This window comes from Rhea pennata, chromosome 2 (assembly GCF_028389875.1).
Source record: "Rhea pennata isolate bPtePen1 chromosome 2, bPtePen1.pri, whole genome shotgun sequence".
Classification (NCBI taxonomy): Eukaryota; Metazoa; Chordata; class Aves; order Rheiformes; family Rheidae; genus Rhea; species Rhea pennata.
In genome coordinates this window covers 113,504,195-113,516,730 of record NC_084664.1, presented here as the reverse complement: position 1 = coordinate 113,516,730, position 12,536 = coordinate 113,504,195, and the positions used below count along the sequence as shown (strand labels likewise).

Here is a 12,536-nt window from a genome sequence, read left to right as displayed (position 1 = left end):
TGACTGACAATGTGCTTTAGTCACAAAGAAGTTGCAGCAAGAGTTTCTGAAAAAACAGAATCAATGAGACCGAACAGATGAAGCTAGTTGAAGACGACAAAAGTACAGGATGTTTCTGGGGAGAAGCTGGTATTTCAGTAAACTTCCTAACTATGACTAATCCTAAAACCATTCTTGTGCCCTGTTTTGTAAATTCAGCACCTCAAATATTTCAAAGAACTTCGTTTTACTTCTTAATCCCACATCAACTAAATACTGCTGCAGCAGCGAAGATTTCTCCCCACCACCACCCCTGAGCTACACATTTGGCGATTTTTGGCTGAGAATTCTGTGGATCTGCATTCTTTCCATTTATGGAATTTTATTTTGCATGTGAAATATTATTAAAGAAACTCAGCGTGAACGCTACTTAAGTACTCATTCTGAAATTATTTTAAGGAGATTAGTGTCCCAGACCGCCTTCCCTTTGTGAAGCTTCAAATAGACAGTGCAAGAAAGCCATACTGTACTTAGTCAAAATAATCACAGAAAGAAAACGGTAGAATGTGATACAGAAGACAGACAAATTGTACAAAAATTATAAGACTGTTTTATGTAAGTAATCACTATATTTTAGTCCACTTTTCAAATACTATTTCTTAATCTTTTGTGTATAAAATATAAATATCACTGTGTAAAGTGTAAGAAAAAAAGCCAGAGGCTTCTGCAAAATTCTACTGCAAAAGTCAGTGGAATTACTCTGGATGCTCACTGGCAAGTATGAAGGGTAAAACACTGTCCAACATTTGATTTAAATGAATTTTGCTCTTCCTACCTTAGCAAGGCTATAGCAAACCACTCAGAACAGCAGAAGTCTGATGCTGCTGCTACATGAAATTGCTGTAAAGAAAACTCTTGTAATATAAAGTAAATGTAAACAACATGTAGAACACTCTTGGCCATATATATGTAGAACTATTTCAGCCATATAAAACATATGCTAGTAATTTAGAAAAATATTTTTTTCTGATAAAAATTATGTCACAGATGCAAAAAAATTCATCAACAGTTTCTAGCTCTCAGACACTATAGGATTAATACTACAAAAATATTTTTACTTTAACATGTCACTTATTTTTGTGTAACTGCTTAATTAAGTGAATTTACGTAATTATATTACCTAATCAGAAAAAGGAAAACTTCTTTGATTCAATTGCTAGATTAACCTATCCGTTTGAGATAATAGATCCAATTTCATTGCCAGACTTCTTTGTCTTCATTTTATATTCCACTGAACTCTACTTCAATAGAATTGTCTCCACTTACCCCAGAGGACAACGTGGTCCTTTTGTGTAAAGCTAATCCAGCTTCTCCTGAAGTCAAGAGGAATTTTGCACTTGACTTCAGTGTGAAAGAGGATCAGGTCCTAGAACAGCAAGGTTAAAATATCTGTGAAGAAGAACAGATTCAAAATTTTCCAGTCCCTAATTATCTGAAGAAGTATACAAACGATTTGATTAAATGAAAAATTCAAAAATGGAAAAAAGTCTTATTTCCGTTTCAGTGAAAAGCATGCAAAAAGTTGCTTAACATTTTTTTTTTTTAAAAAAAGAACTGAATTACATTCAAATATGCTAACTGTAAAACTTTACTGGTTAAAGCATCTGTCCTGTCTTTTCAGTTTGACAGGAATTGAGGGGAAAAACTGATTCCCCAAGTCTAGGAATATACTTTAAAAGAAGCAACAGTTTAATTGTACAGTTTCCAAGATGTAGAAACCATGCAGCAGTAACATTTTAAAAACTTTTCAAATTTCCATGCGCATGTTTAAGATCCTTAAAAGCATCTTAGATTGTCAGTAGTCCACTGGCTCAAAAGTTCTGGCACAGTTAGTGAGGTTACACTGTCAGCCTCAAGATGATTCACACATCTAAACTATTGGTAATCTGGACATACTAAATAAAACGCAGTAAGTGATGTCTACTTCTAAGTATTCATGTAACAGTAACAATAAAATAGACTAATCTGTCCAGCCAAATTTAGTCACATACTAACTGACCACATAACATATTATAATGGAAAGTTATCCTTTTGATTGCATTTTTAAAATACTTAAAGTAATCCTTACTGGGTAAATCTGAGCTTACTATTACAATAATGTATATTGAATACAAAAAATATTCAAGGTGTGTCAGCTGCCAGAATTTTAAATATATTCAAACCATCAAACTGGCAGAAGTCACTCATATGCACCTAGAATCAGAAACCAATATGCAAAATACTTAAAGCAGTGACTTACGCTACAAAGACAGAAAATTCTCCCCAACTAATCTTATTCAAATATCAATTAATTACAGTCTGAGAAACATACTGGTAAGAAGTTAAGAGAAGCAGGACAGATTCTTATTCATACTTTTCAAGAAAGCAAAAAGTTTCAAGTATGAAATCTATTAATTCTGAAATCTTAGAAGTTTTGGTGACCAAAAATAATCAACAAATTCAAGCGAACTTTCCCTTGTGTAAATAAACCAGGTAATTTTGAACGCAAAACAGGTTTAATTTTAGCTCTATCTCCTTCTATAGCCTTATCTAAAAGCTGAAGTATTATTAACTTGTACCTTAAAATGCAATGCTGGATATTTATATGAATTTCAATCACAATTTCTATTCAAATGCCACTAAATACAAAGTAGGAAGAAAAACTATCTAGCAAATAAATTGAGCTTTCATTGCTCTAGTAATTATACATATAGCTTAAAAGAATTATTCTGACACTTTATTATTACTACATTAAACAACACATGCAGTGTCATCCTTTCCACTGGCAAAAAAAAGTAACCAGATTAGGCTAAACTCCAATATATAATTACAATCAACATATTTTAACTATTACTGACCAGTAAGACTCAGTCTCTTTCTTTAGGAAAAGAACTAAATAGTGCAAGTGCAAAACTAGGTTAAAAATAATCATTTAAAAACCAACGCTTCCTGCTTGTTAATGTAAGTCACTTCACAAATCATCTGGTGTTAAGTTGGCCATGGTTTCAGTACGTACGTACCAAAGTTAAACAGTATTCCAAAGATGTGTCAGCTCTGACCCAAAGTGGGAACCCCTTTCCCCAAAGATGATCAAAAAGCCATAGATTTAATAAAAAATGAAAATTAATTCTGAAAGAATTAAATATATATACCTTCTATGAACGATCCACATATTTCCACAGAAATAAGTTTTCACCTATATTCTATCACTTGTCTCAATCCACGTACAGTTATGTTAGCATGACTCAAGCAGTTCTACAGGTTTCTACAAAGTATGAGCTAATAAATACTTCCTAGTATTTATTAAGAGGAAATCAATTTCTTTAGCTAAAAATAGACATAATTATTCAGTACGCTATTTTTAAGGCAGTAAGAGTAACCTCAACCACTATGATTTATGAATCATGTTATATTTAAGTGCAGATCTGTACATAAATGTAGAAACCAAATTGTATCAATATTCTTATTGTATCTGAGTCTCTAAACCCATGAAAAAATATCTAACTTGTTTTGTGGCTTTTCTTCAGAGTTGAGATTTTTGTACTTTTCATTTTGCCTTCTCATTTGAAGACTCCAGAACTCCAAAAACAACCCAGAACAAAATAGTCCCGAACAAAAACCACCCAAAACAAGCCCCATCCCCAAACCCTTCCTCTGTCTCTTACAGAATCTCTTAGTAATACTGTACTTACTCGGTTTTCAGGCTTGAAAGACTGTGAATGCTGAAAAAAGCAATTACTTAGGACAACTTCCACAACTGACTAGTCGTAACAGCTCAAGAGTTATTATAGTTTTCTCTACCCTTCTCTTTACTTCAAGAGCAACTGTTTTCAAAAGGAATAGTATTTTACAGTACTTTCTGCTGTAGGTGTTACTGATTAGAATACTTGATATGACGAAAGAACTGAACACAGGTGTCCACACTGAGAACACTATACCTTTTCAGTATACTTTTTCCTCCTCTTCAATGCACGTTTTCCAGTTAGCTACAGATGAGCTAATCAGGCCAGAACTATTATTACCTTTAGTTATCCTTTAAATAACTATTTCACACTGAACATCAGAATGAGTTCAAATCCCTCCCTCTCTCTGCTTTCAAGACTTCATCACTCTGTTAATTCATCCTCTCCCTGGAGCTTGTGCATATGGCAGGAGCAGGGGAGGAGAGAGCAAAACCCAAAAAACTGTACTTTGGCAACCCTCCCAAATATTACACGCTTCAGAAACCAGAAAGCGTATTTACATTCTAAGGTATTACTGTTGGAAGGAAACCTGAATACTTTCCCTAAAAGTGTGTAAGATGCACTCTTACATGTGTTTGGGGTCTCATAATACCGCCAAAATAAATTTGAAGCTCTAAGGAAACACACACTATTTCAACAGAACTATTTGGACCAGAGCCAATCACAAATACTAATGCTATATAATAGTAAAAACACTAAAAGGTAAAACATTCTGCTGGCAGCATCTCTTTTCAGTTTAAGAAGTTACGACAAAGGGGAGAGTAAACACTAGCTACTATGGCCATATGCTTTCCTCCTGTTTCATCTCACTCTTGCTTACTCCTAACCTGAATTTAAAGGCCACTTCTCTGAAGAACTTGAAGATTGCTATTAGGTTTAGTGCAGATTTTTGATTTTTAGATAGTACAAAATGATTGTCCCCAAACATACTTCAGACCTACACATCACGTAGTTCTCAGTTTCTCACAGATTAACCTTGTTAAACATTTTACTGAAACGTTACAAATTTTGCCTGTTAACATGCTTCTGAAGACCTCAGTTTGGAAACCTCTAAGGTTTTAATCTCAACTGCAGACATTCAGAAAAACAATACCAGAATTAAAGCAGAGAGAGACAGGAGAGCTATAAAAATATCTTGAAGATGTACTATTAAACTTACTGTTTTTATTTCAAGCAGTTCACAGTAAAATACAGAACTTTTGCATTTCAGTTATGATTTACTTCCTCAGCCACACAGTAATTGCTCTTTGACTCTCCTGTAGCCTGACAAAGGAATGTTAAAGAAAACATTAACAGGTAGATATATTTCCAAGGCACAGTTATTTTCAAAACTAGAATATTTTCTAAACATTAATTGTTGATTAGTTTTCTGAATTGGACATGCTTTGACCAAAAACATGATCTTAAGGTTTCTCATCTTTGATGCACAGGTTCATTAAATAAAGCCTACTGAAAAAAACAGCTGTCATGAATCACACGAAAAGTCCATTTAAGGCCAAACACCTCTATGAGTCAGACCAGAGGTCTATCACCAGTTTCCACTGATGCAACACCAGTGAAAAGACAAGGGGGCAACAGTTGATGTACAGGAAGGGAGTGTAAGAACCAAGAAAGCCTGCAGCAATGCTACCCTTGGCACGTCCTTTTAGCATCTGGATGGCTGTGGTACTGTTGCTAGACGAATATAACATTAGTGCTGAGCAAGCCAGGTTGGTAATAAACAAGCACAAACAGGAATATAGAAAGGAAGAGTAAGGTATACATAAGCACTTTGGAGTTTTTTGATCTTTTCTGTAGTACAGGTCATGATTTCAGTTTCTAATAAAATGGATTTGAAAAGAAGGAAAATACTATACTTAACTCAGACCTAGTTCCTTTGTCAAATTCTAAGCATAAATATTGATTTTATTATCTAATCATACTTAAAACAACTTATTTAAAATAGGACTGTTCAGTATCAATTTGTTTTAAGTCTTCTCTTTCTGGCTGACTGCCAAAACAGTTACACTGCTATACAATGGCAATAGACAAGAGATTCACAGTACCCTCTAATTAATCTTTAAATACCTCACCACAAGCACTGTCTTTTCTTAAAATTGTAAGCATATTAATATGGTTGAAACTTTTCAAACCTTTAAACTTTTCAAACCTATTGTATATTTTTTCCTGAAGCAGAATGTTGCACGTGCTTAGCAGAAACATCAGAAATTTTGCCTAAACAACGAAGGACAAACATTAAAAACAGGATAAACAAATATTACTATCCTCTTCCTAACCTCCTTTTGCTGTAAAGCCATCAATCCTTGCAAGCATACCTGAGACCTGACTACATTCATGCTCTGTCCTTCTTAACATGATTGAAACACCGCTAGGGCTCATTTGTACAAGACTAGAGGGTACTTTAGGGGACAGAGGAAGTTAACTCCACTGAGCCAAGGTTTTCTAATATCAAGACTAACTTTATGTATCAGATTACCAAAATGCTTCAGAAAGTTTCCCTAGAAATTTTTTTGACCTACAAAAAAAAATTTACTTACATGAGTATGCTTACTCAACTCTACTGTCTGGAACTAAATGAAGTTATTCACATGTTTAAGCCTGGCCCAGTAAATCCTAAAATCTGAGCAGAAAGGGTAGCTAAAAGCTTCTGAAGAGTCATTTATTTTCCCTAGACTTCTGGTGTGAAGAAAACCACGGAAACATGTATCTTAAGCCACAAGAGTTTTTCTCTCCCATGAAGCACCAATTTAAAAAAAGTTATTTAAAGTTCAGAAGCACCATCAGAATTTAGAAACTTAAGTAAACTTCCATGAGAATCTAGTAAGTATATCTATATCATCTATAACATTTGCCTTCCAAAAATCAAACAAAAGAGAGTGAGAGCAGCATTAGAAAAAAAAGTTACCTAATTTCCTATATGACATCTTACATTATTAAAGGAATTGAAAAACAGATAATACCAGTCTGAGGTTTTAGTGGTCATTACTTCCCCCGCACTTCCCAACCATATCCTGTAACATTATATATCACTGCAGTCAAAAAGAAATCAAAACAAACCCCAAATCTCAGTTGTAACAATCAACACAACTAAGGATTTTCTTACTGATGGTCCCTACCAGGTACCAGGGGCATACCAGGAGGCTGGAGGACTAAGACAAAAAGCAAAGGTTAGCAGACCTCTGGGGAGACCCTGAACTCAAGGACTCATTTCAGCTGACTGAAACTTTGATTTATTGACTTTCAGTACATAGTGTGAGACTTGGTGCACTTTGTAGGTGCCTGCTTGGAGAGATGGAAAGGCAAGTTTAATAATTCCAAGCTTTGTATTATACTAATTCTACTATTTTGGGCTACCCTATACTTAAACAAAACAAAAAACATCCCGTGTTTTTAAAGATAGAGAAAACAAAACTTACATGTAAATAATTAAGTTTACTTACGTTACTTCTATCGTTAATGTTACTATCATCTTGATCTCTAATCTTGCATGCTAACTTCACCTTAGGGAGAAGTCCCAGTCATTTTGAATTGCTCAGGCACCACCTTCCGCTCTGCTGCATTGGCACCATTAAAAATAAATTATTCTCCTGTAGATGGGAATGGCAGTAAGAATGACTAAAACCTACAATCAAACTTGTCCTACCGTTGGTTGACAGTACATTTTCAATATTACCTTTTCCCCTAATAAATTCAGCATACACAAGGGAATTTGTCCAGGTTTGCATTCAGTAACTGGCAATGCAAGCTGGAGCTCTACAGCTCTAAGTCATTGGTTTGAATGCAGCACAGGCCTGTAGTGATTGAAAGAAGTTACTATACGGCAACTGTAAGGCAGTTTGTATTAAAGAGAAAAAGAAAAAAAACGTTGCCACATCATAAAAATCTATCACTATAAAGCAGCATCCCACTGACATTCTTATGGGAGACAAAAATGAATTAAATACAGAAATTGGTACAAGAATGATTTGTGATGGGTGGCTCACTTCAGAAGTGGCTCCTCCAGGCTAAAAATTAAACTATATTGGACAGTAGTTTGAAAAACTACATTTCTCCCTTACTAATGAATCTGTTCTGTCAACTAACAGAGGGCTTGCAGTGGCAGGAGTCCAAAACCTTTTACAAAGACTTCTCAAAAACCACACATATGCATGGAAGGTGTCCTATCTGAAAAAGGATGCTTAATATGACAGAGCAGAATAATCAAGCATTCTTAAACGTATTCTTCAAGTATTCTTAACTGACATGAGTTTTTAAACTAACACTAGGGTAGCTTATTCAAACTGGCAATGGTCTGAACACAAGGAATTATCTACTGAATATACTGCTTTCATCCACAGATAGGGCATAAAAGAAGAGTAAAATCATATAAGCACTTTGTTCGTAAAGTAAACTTTGGCCATATACTGACATTTGCCACAATGTGGACCTTCACATCATTGTCACGTGACAACCACCATCTACCAGAGCGAACACAGTTCTGATTTGCTCTTCTGAGGTTGCAGGAAGTATGCAAGCATCAAAATATAGAATGTTCTTCAGAATGTATTTATTTGCTCTGCTACAAGAATGTTGATTAAAAGTAAATTATAAATTACAAATTTTCAAGAAATAATTCTGTCATATAGTATGCAGCACACTAAAAGTAACCACACATTCATTACGTATTTTTTTTTAAGCTAAGTCAAGTAACTTAGCTCTTTAAATACACTTTTAATTTAGTTCATTTGTTTCATAGATAAGGAACAGGTAATTGGCAAATATTCCAAAAGAAATGCAACTTTACAATATGAAATACAAGTTAAAGCTACTTTGGACTCACTCTTATTTCAAATGGAGTTCTTCAGATCTCATGAAGAGTAAAATTGGAGTTTAAATATTAAAAAGTTACTGAAAAGCGCTCAAGTATTCTGTGAACAGCAGAACTAATGAAGCCTAATTTCCTGTAAAAATTTTCATTTTCAAACTTCAGACGAGTGTTCATTTGAACTATCTGTGTGCAAATAACAGCTCTTTTCTACCTGACACCTCTACTCTCACAAATTTTGTGGAAATTGTCCACCTCTGAGACCTCCGCTGCCAAATTTAGTTGATAATGGTCAACAGCTGGAAGAGTTATTACAGAGAATGACAGACACACAATATTGCAGTTGCCCTTGTGCTGTAATTTTTGAGGAAATAAAGCTAACATTCCCCCCTCCCCCCCCAAATCATTAGCGATTGCTGTCACCAACCATTGTCACAGCTTTACATGTCTGGTATTGTTTATTTTTCTTTGAAATTCAACACTGTCCCTCTGAGTGCCAGTGCTGCTCTTTCTGTTCATGTCACAAATACTAGCCCATCCTGAAATTAGCTCTTCCCTCCTATCTGTGCAAAACATACCCATAGCCTTCACATACCCATAGTCTGAGCATAAACGCAGTTGGAATCTAATGTTGCTAAATTTACAATCATGCATAGGAAACAACTCAGAGCGCAATGCTATATTATCCGGTAAGGATCAATTTTTAAATTTATAAAGTCTGCAGACTGAGGTAGTAATGGTAGAACGATACTACATACTGACAGAGATACTACAAATGTAATTGACAAAGCAGTTTTACTGCAAGCTCCTCTTTTAGGATCACAGGTTCCAAAAATGAAAGAAGATACTCATAAGTAAAGTTTTTATCTTGCTTCTTTGACTAAAGGTGCATTTTGATCGCAAGATTTATCTGAAATTCACTCAGCCAAATTATTAAAAGAAAAAAAGAATATACTTCCCTTAGCAACACTCTCTAAGCTTTAAACTGGATCATTCTGCCAGATTAACTAAATTCAAACAGCTATTTTTTAATTAACAACCAGCTTCTGCTGAGGTTTAAATTCACTAGGTACGCTTGAATAAACCTCCTTAACAATTACGAGATTCAGAGGTATTTACATTCCAGTTCTACCATACAAAGTGGCCCATATCCACTCCAGACATCTGGAGCAGCCCATTCTGGAATAAATGAAGTAAAACCATGTACTTGTAATATTGTATAACATAAAAAAAACCCGAAAGAACAGCCCCTTTGCCTGAAGGGACTTGTGCATAACTTAACACACAGCAAGTCTACAGCTCTACACAGCACCAAAAGTTACACACAGTCTCTGCAGCAATAGGGGCCTATAGGTTTTCAATACATTTTTTTTTTAACTGTAAGGAACATGAGGAGGTTTGATGAAATGTGATAACTGAATATTTAAATTAATGACTCAGAAATTTAAAGTAGTCATGTTCCTGTTAGATGAACACATACAAACCAGAACATTGTGCAAAAAATAGAAAACAATTACATACATGCAGTCGGGCCAAGCGAGTTGATTCGGAAATCAATTTCCTGAATTCTGTCCTTTTTACATTCTTCAGCCCCAATGCTGCCTTAACAGGAGAGCTTTGCCTCTGGGTTGCATGCACCGAGCAACTGAACCAGGGCCTGGGCTACACCGGGTACGGTCTTTAACAACCAGAGTAGTTAAAATCACCGAGGGGGAACAAATGACCTTACAGCAGCGCCTCAAAATACTACCCACGGGTTAGGAGCAACCACACGGAAAACAAAACACAAGCAGCAAGGAAAACTCGAGGCGCAGCCCAGGCAGGCACATGTCGGGATGAACACCGACGCAGCGCACAAACTTGTTTCCTTCCTCGCCGCGGCCCCCGGCCCCCGCCGCGGCCCGGCCCCGGGAGCGGCGCCGCGGGCTGCGGCCGTCCCGCCGCGGCGCCCACCCCCGCCGGCCTCGCCGCGGGGGCGGCCCGACCCCCGCCCGCCTTGCCCGCAGGGAGAAAGTTGCCGAGAAACTTTCCGCAAACCGAGGCGTTACCGGGGCGGGGGGGAGGGGGAGCGGGGTGGGTGCGGCCCCGGGGCCGCCTCGCGGGGAGCAGCCGGGGACGGGCGGGCGGCCGGGGCCTAGCGCCTCGGCGGGCGCCGCGCCGCCATCGCGGCCGCCTCTCCCGCGGGGCGGGGGGAGCGGGGACGCGGCCGGGGCCTCACCTGCCTCCGCTCGGGCGCTCCCGGCGCTGAGGGTGGGAGAAGGAGGGGGGGAGGGAAGGAAGCGGGGCCCCCCCCGCTCCTCCCGGAGCCGCGGCGACCCGCGGAGGGAAGGGGGGGAGGAGGCGGAGGGAGGGAGGGAGGAGGAGCAGGAGGAGGGAGCCCGGCGCTCCGGTGCGTGCGGGGAGCCGGAGCCTCGCTGCGGGGAGGAGGAGACTCCCCGCCCCCACGGCCGGGCCACCGCCGGCGCCTCCCGCCGCCCTTTCCCTTCTTTCCCCCGCGGCCCCGCCGCGCTCACGCCGCCTCCTGCCGCCCCATGAGCCCCGGACGCGCCTCGCCTCCGCGCCGGCAGCGGCGCCCCGCCCGGCTCGGCGGCGGCGGGGCGGAGCCGGGGCGCCCCCGGGGCTGCCGGCGGGGCGCCCGGCGCTGCGCCGCGCCGCGCATGGAGCCAACATGGAGGAGGCGCGCGGGGCGGTGGCGGGAGCCGTTGGGGGCGCGTTAACGGCCGCCAGCCCCCCCCGGCCGTGGCTTGGGCGGGGGGGGGGGGGAGGCCCTTTTGAGGGGTAACTACTCCTTTTTGGGGAAGCTGCCGGTGGGGGATGCGTTGGGGGGTGTCAGGTGCAGCAGAGCTGGGCTGAGCCATTTCTCCCTGTCCTTCACCCCGGTGAGGTCTGTGGCTTCAGCGAGTTTCTCCCCAAAGAAAGAGCCGAAGTTAGAAGATTTCAGCACCGGCGCGATTCTATTCGGCGTCTTGTTGGGGGGGGGAGTATCAAAATCACGTTAAAACTCTTCAGCCAGAGGTGGCCAGATGGGCAGCACTTAGGTTTGGTATATTGAATTTATTTGAGTGAAGCAGCTGCGAGGGGACGTGCCCCTTCCTGAAGCGCGAGCCCAGCTGCCGCCACAGAGGACGGGCAGCACCGCCTGCGGCTCAGGGAAAGGTCGGCGTTAGGCAGCCACCCGGGCTGTCACCCGGGCACGGAGCACCCCGCGAGCAGGCCCCTCCACGGCCTGCACCCCGTGATACTGTGTGTTACGGGCTACCCGCTAATCGCCGTTCCAGAAGTCAACGTTTCACGTTGAAAGAAATAGGAAATAAACATTGCAGAATAAAGCCATCTTTAAGATAGAAAAAAAAATGTATTTGCTCTTATTGGCCATTAATACATTAAGCAGTTAGCAAAATAAATAATAAAAAAAAAAAAAAGCAAAAGTGTTTTAGGTTTTGAGACTCAGTACCATAAATCCCTTTCAGGTAATCCTGTTAGGGTGGTTAGAGTTTATCATGTTCCTGTCCTGTCAGGAGCCTAAATCACATTATACAGAATTGATTTTTAATTTGAAAAATCAACAGTGAGTTTTACAAATTGACTTGAGCAATGAATTACTTAAGTAGGACTGGTTGAAATGCTGGGTCTGTCGCGGCTTCGCAGAATCGGCTGGGTTTACGGTAGTCTAAATGGGAACTAAGAGCCCTGCTATCAGTTATGTTTTTCTGTGCACTCTTACAGCACAGTGATAAAACTTGTGCATCTGAAAAACAGACTGAACCCTAACTGTGTAAACATCTTCAATATGTTTCAAAGTTATTTTTTTTTAAGAGGTGTATGAAATGTAGGCAAAAGCTTCACCATTAAAGACTTTGGCTCTTGCCGGCTGCCACTGTAGTTTACTTCTAGGTGGCAGGCCTGGGATTAAATAGCAGACGCTCTCAACACCTGACCGTGCCCATGAGGTGCTGAAAGGTTATCTGGGA

General features: G+C 39.9%; 1 protein-coding gene across 6 annotated transcripts in view; it reads right to left on the bottom strand.

The window, feature by feature from the left end:
* Positions 1–11,001, bottom strand: part of YES1 (YES proto-oncogene 1, Src family tyrosine kinase) — a 50,604-nt gene extending 39,603 nt beyond the window's left edge. The window contains exons 1-5 of one of the 6 annotated variants that reach the window (XM_062570201.1): positions 10,784–11,001; positions 10,087–10,243; positions 7,202–7,348; positions 4,921–5,024; positions 1,306–1,405 (exon numbers count right to left, since the gene is read on the bottom strand). The gene's annotated coding sequence lies outside the window, so the exon portion shown is untranslated. The remainder of the gene's footprint in view (positions 1–1,305; positions 1,406–4,920; positions 5,025–7,201; positions 7,349–10,086; positions 10,244–10,783) is intronic. The other 5 variants (XM_062570206.1, XM_062570203.1, XM_062570204.1 and 2 more) reach the window with 5 other exon arrangements.
* Positions 11,002–12,536: the final 1,535 nt, after the last annotated feature.